The sequence below is a fragment of the Oryctolagus cuniculus genome, chromosome 9 (assembly GCF_964237555.1).
Source record: "Oryctolagus cuniculus chromosome 9, mOryCun1.1, whole genome shotgun sequence".
In the NCBI taxonomy this organism is placed as follows: Eukaryota; Metazoa; Chordata; class Mammalia; order Lagomorpha; family Leporidae; genus Oryctolagus; species Oryctolagus cuniculus.
The window spans coordinates 3275135-3281134 of record NC_091440.1 but is presented as its reverse complement, the minus strand read 5'-3'; positions in this window follow the sequence as shown (position 1 = coordinate 3281134).

Genomic DNA, 6000 nt, shown 5'->3' with positions numbered 1-6000 from the left:
GAAACCTTTGTGAAAAGGTGGATTTACAACATTAGGTTTATCCTAGGCCAGCAAGGTTGAAATCCAGTTTTTGAACCACATGCATTTCCCATGCACTTGCTGGAGACCTCCCTGTGTGTGGATTTCAGAATGTTCTATCACGAATTCGTCTTCCAGTGCCATGTTTCATGGAATTTTTACTTTACTTTTCTAAAGATTTTATTTATTTATTTATTTGAAAGAGTTACAGAGTGAGAGGGAGAGAGAGACATCTCTCATCTGAAGGTTCATTCCCCCACGGCTGTGATGGCTGCGGCTGGGTCAGGTTGAAGCCAGGAGCCAGAGCTTCTCTTGGGTCTCCCACGTGGGTGCAGGGGCCCAAGCACTTGGGCCATTTTCCGCTGCTTTCCCAGGCAGATTGGATCGGAAGTGGAGCAGCCGGGACTCAAACTGATGCCCATATGGGATGGCGGCTTTCCACCCTCCCACAACACTGGCCCCTTTCATGGACTGCTGAAGTGTCCCAGTCTTGAAGACACAGCCGGGCTGTTTTCATCCAGCCTGTGTGACAAGGATGTGGCCGCTGTCGCGGGTCACGTTTCCAGTGCACCGACGTGCACCGACCCTAGTAGGCATTGGGCAAACACTCGGATGATCCGATCCATGAAAATGCTCGACACGGCTGCTTCTGGCAGCGCTGAGAGCGTTCTCCTTGTCCTCAGCAGAAGAAAGCAACAAGGGCTTTAGCGTCCTGCCTGGCCTAGTGGAGAGAACATGTGAGGGTGTAGCCAGCAGCAGGTGCATAGGGATGGGGCTGACACAGTGTCACTGAGACCCAAACAGCTCAGAGCCCCCTCCCTCCTCCGCCGAGCTAACCTGTACCTGGACTGTTCCGGGTTCGGTTCAGCAGGTGCTCTCACGGCAGGAACAGCCAAACAGGCAAGTTTCCCAAGACTTCTTGAAGATACTCTTTGACTTTGGAAGGAGCTCCGTTGCAGGGCATGGTTAACCACTCCCCAGAGCTGCCCACGCATCTCCGATGATGCAAACAGCAGCCTGCTGAGACCAGAGCGATCGGACTCGCGGAGGAAAGCCCCGCTCAGATCCAGGATCGGGTGCACAAAGTTCTTCCACCTCTGCACCAAAGATGTGCCCCCCGTTTTCAAGAACATTTGATTCATGACGACGGCGGTGAGTGGAGGGCTCAGGGTCTGCTGGGCTTGGGCTTCACACATCCCACTGCTCAAGGCAGGCAGGAACACACACCCTGAGAGGCCAAGGGCAAGGCCAGGTGCCTCCTCCACCAGGAAGGCGCCCCTGATGGCAGCTCATCTGGGGGTTTTGTGACCCCAGCCCCTGCTGTCCCACACTAACCAGCAGGAGTGGTTGTGCTCGTGTTGCAGGGCCCAGTGCTCCTTCTGGAATCTTTCTAGAGACCGTCAGGAGTGGCCCCTTACAGGCACACAAATGTCAGGGGGACAAGGGCCCCAGAGGCCTGCCCAGAGTATCCACCGCTCTACAGCGCACTGGCCTGCAACACTGGAGTAAGACCCTCCCCCTGCTCGGAAACTGGGAATCACGGGGCCCACATCGTGCGCACGCCATGCATGGCCATGCTGGCATTGCACATGGGCGCCGGTTCGAGTCCTGGCTGCTCCACTTCCAATCCAGCCTGGGAAAGCAGTAGAAGATGGCCCAAGTCCTTGGGCCCCTGCACCTGTGTGGGAGACCTGGAAGAAGCTCCTGGCTCCTGGCTTTGGATCAGTGCAGCTCCAGCTGTTGCAGCCATTGGGGAGTGAACCAACAGACAGACCTTTCTCTGTCTCTCCTCTCTATGTGTAACTCTGCCTTTCAAATAAAATAATAAAATAAATCTTTAAAAAAATTTAAAAATCTAGCTATTCTAGTAAGAGTTAATAATTATGACTAAAAACCAAAACTCTCGCTCATTTAATAGAAGCCTATTTTGGAGGAAAAGTGGAATTCTGTGTGGGCAGAAAGCACCAATGTACTCCCCATCAGGACATGGTCGTCTGCTCAGAGCTCCTCTTCCGGCCAAAATGCCTTCGCTCTCACGCAGATTTAACCCTTCTGCTCAGCAGTGCTCCATGCATTACTGAGAGGAGCAGGAGGCGTGGGGGTGGGGGTGGGGGATGGGGTGCTGGACAATTCATCCTGCTGCATCGTGTCCCGGGGAGCTGTCCACTTGGACCACTACTCTGAGGGAATGAGCTGTTACCTAGAGTGGGAGGAGGGGACATCAGAATCAGCTACAGTGTCCCCCAACACTCTCCCCAGCTTTGGTGTCTGTGTTCTGCAGTGAGATGCAAGAGGGAGAGGGTGCTCTCAATCAATGCCAGTTTTATTCTTTGGTTGAACTGGAATAGAGAAACAACTTGCAATGCAATTAGCCCCCATTTAACTTACTGGGGCATGGATGTTGAAAAGTGAGGGCCGTCTGTATTGCCTGTTCCATCAGCGGAAGGTAGAAAAATCAGCTCCTGTTCAACCAGCAACGTTTATCTCTGGACGTGACCGAGCTGGGTGGAAGGCGGCTCTGCGTTCTCCAGGCGGCTACAGTGACCAAAGCCATGAGCCGGTAAACAAACGGTGGTGCTCTCTCTGACCCTGGGAAGGCACGCCCGGTTTCTGTGTCAGGGCACGGGTGAAAGGAGCCATCAGACAGACACAGCGTGTGGCAGGAAGAGCCCGCGGACCACGCTCAGCAAAGCCGCCTCTGGCTGAGTCGGGAGAGGACGCTCCTGCCGCTGCCTGGCTCGCATTTCTGCATCACTACACAGGATTTCCCAGGGGAACAGGCCTAGGAGAACAACGTGGCCCATCCTCAGCCGGGGACCAGCGAAGAGACAATTTTTCTCTCTGCCAGTTGTCACTGGGTGGCACGCCAGACACCCACGGCTGTTTCCTTGGCTTCCAAAGTGGACAGAAGCTTGAAAAGTGATTCCCACCCCCCACCCCGCCAGATCCACTGCAGCTCTCAGGGACACCCAGAGAAACCAGAGGAGGTTTGTTCTCTGCTGAGGGCAAGGCTGCTTCTCCTGTCTCCAAACCCCTCCTCCCGTCCTATTTGCTTCTTCCTGAAGCATAACTAACAGTTCGTCTGCTTTCACTTGTCCTTTGAAGAAGTCAGTTTTTTGGTGAGCACATTCTCTTCAGCTTAACAAAGCAGCCTCACAACTTTTACAAGTGTTAATTCTGTGTCTCCCACGCGCCACGGAGGGATAGCCCATCACTGGCAGGTGGTGCTCCAACAGGGGGCGCACCACCTCCTGGGAGTGTCCTCCGTGCACTGCAGGGCCGGCCCCGGGCTGGTGAGCGCCTTTCTCCAGCCCTGTAGAATTTCTGTCCCATGCAGTGTTGTCTTTCGAGACTATCAGGGGGCAAATGAAGACAGACACGCCCCGCAAATGAATCGCCGTGCCTTGTCCGGGCTGCTCGGTCTGGCCGCCACTGTGGCACCTCTTACTGGGTCATCATTTCCATTCTGGCTACCATTTAGAAGTGCCCATTACCGATCTTGAGAGTGAATTAGACAGAAGGACTTCAGAGAAAATAATCTGTGGCCGGAGCTCACCAGCAGGAAGAGTCGTGTGGACCGTTATTCTTGAAAACAACTTCGGGGACTCTAACATGACTCCAGTCTCTGCAGGGCATCCAATTCCCATGTCCCTTTTTGCACTTATATAACCTCTTCTGAGGTCAGATTTTATACTTAAGAATTTTCCAGGGGCCGACGCTGTGAAGTAGAGGGTAAAGCCACCGCCTGCAATGCCGGCATCCCATATGGGCGCCGGTTCTAGTCCCGGTTGCTCCACTTCTGATCCAACTCTCTGCTATGGCCTGGGAAAGCAGTAAAAGATGGCTCAAGTCCTTGGGCCCCTGCACCTGCATGGGAGACCCAGAAGAAGCTCCTGGCTCCTGGCTTCTGATCGGTGCAGCTCCGGCTGTTGAGACCATTTGGGAGTGAACCAGTGGATGAATCTCTCTCTCTCTCTCTCTCTGCCTCTGCCTCTGCCTCTGCCTCTGCCTCTCTGTAACTCTGCCTTTCAAATAAATAAATAAATCCTTTAAAAAAAGAATTCTCCATTTGTTTGTGAATTTATGGGGAACCCTGTAAAACTCAACACACTTGTATGAGGAAAAAACATCTGTGGCTTGAATATTAGTTGTCTAGGTGTGCTTTAGATTCAGAAATAGAAGAAGATACTCTGCAAAACATCTGCTTTAAAGGGACAAAATCTGTCTCTCAGCGTGGCAGGTCAATTTAGCAAATCCCCATTGCTTATTGTGTATTGACCATGCTACATAGAACAATTGGGTAAGCGTCCTCCTCCCTCCCCAGGCACGTCTCCGCCCACCATCATCTCCCTCTTAGAGGAGGCTGGGAGACGCGGTGCTGGTAGCAGACTTGAGGAGCAGGACACCCAGATGGGACTCCCCTTCCACATCTGCCAGTGTTGGACGTGCACGCTGGTCCTCGTGAGCTTGCCACTCCTGTTTACGTCGGGCAGCAAACTCGCCTTGCTGAGACTCGATTTTCTCCTCTGTAAAATGGGATCGATGCAACTCCTGTCTCAGCTGTGAGAGCTGAATACATCATGGGGATGCACCACCCCACTTTTTATTTTTAAAAGAGAAGGATATTTGTTTATTTGAAAAGTAGAGTTACGGGGGGGGGGGCGGGGAGGGAGAGAGGGAGAATCTTCCTTGTTTGGTTTACTCCCCAAATGGCCATAATGACCAGGGCCAGGCCAGGCAAAGTCAGGAGCCAGGAGCTTCTTCCGGGTCTCTCCCGTGGGTGACAGGGACCCCAAGCACACGGGCCATCTTTACTGCTTTTCCCAGGGAGCTGAGAAGCAGGAGAGTGGAGGGGACATGAACCAGCGCCATGTGCTATGCAGGTGTCGCAGGGGGCGGCGTCACTGGCTTCGCCACAACGCCGGCCCTACATTGAGCCCTTTATTTAGTGCCCGGTGCGGGTGAGACCCTTGGGAAGCACAGGCTCCGATTAGGCCAGTCCGGGAAGATGAACCCAGCGTTCCCCTGGGGGCACTGAGTAGGAACACCTCTTCCTTCCAAGTCAGCTTTTCTCCCAAGAGCAGAGGTGGAGGTGAGCCTCAGAGAGAGGCACCGCTGGCCTGAGGTTCCAGGTAAGCACGCACCCGCAGGAACAGGTCTGCCTCAGTCTCACCAGAGCGCGCGGTGGGCTGGCAGGGGCGTGGCCGGGCTGGGGTCCGCATACCCGGCTTCCTCAGGTCTCCTTGGTATCTGTCGGCTTATGTCACTTTCTTGAAGAATGATTAACATGAAAACTGAGAAACTGGGCTTGGATGGCACGTTCTTGGTGAGCACTAAATACCCTGCCATGTGTCTTTTTGGAGCGGTACATGAGGAAGTCCTGGTCCCAAAGAGCCACAACCCATAGCCAAAGCAGGGAATGAGAGCTTGCCCTAAGTGTCCACAGACTGGCCCAGTCAGCACTGGGCCCGAGTCAGGCCCGACACCCCTCGGGTCTGCCAAGAGATGCGGAGCAGGGTGCGTCTCTGACCCCACCACACCTGCCCAGTCCCGCTCCATGGCCAAGCACAGAGAGCAGGACCTGTGTGTTGGGAGGGAGGCTGCATGTTGGAGGCGGTTCTGTAATGTCGGCAGGGCAGGGTGTGTGACTCCCTGGCCAGAGCAGGTCACGTGGCCCTTGCCAAAGTCAGGGACCGGGCAGGACGACCCTTCTAGCTTCTCAGCTGGAGGGACATGGGAGGACAGGGCATCCGCTCGAATGAGGCTGCGTCCTCTTTCTTGATATTTCTCCCAGCCTCCAAGCCCGTGCTGGAGGCCAGGGATGGACGGGGAGCCAGGGCAGGAACCGTGGCACGGAGACTGGATGTCTCTGCTACTGTTTGCTCAGCATGTGGACAGGCCAAGGGGTGTCACAGGAAACAGCCACAGACTCTGTGGAAAACCCCTCCTCCCGGGACTACCACCTGCTGAGCAGCACTGGGG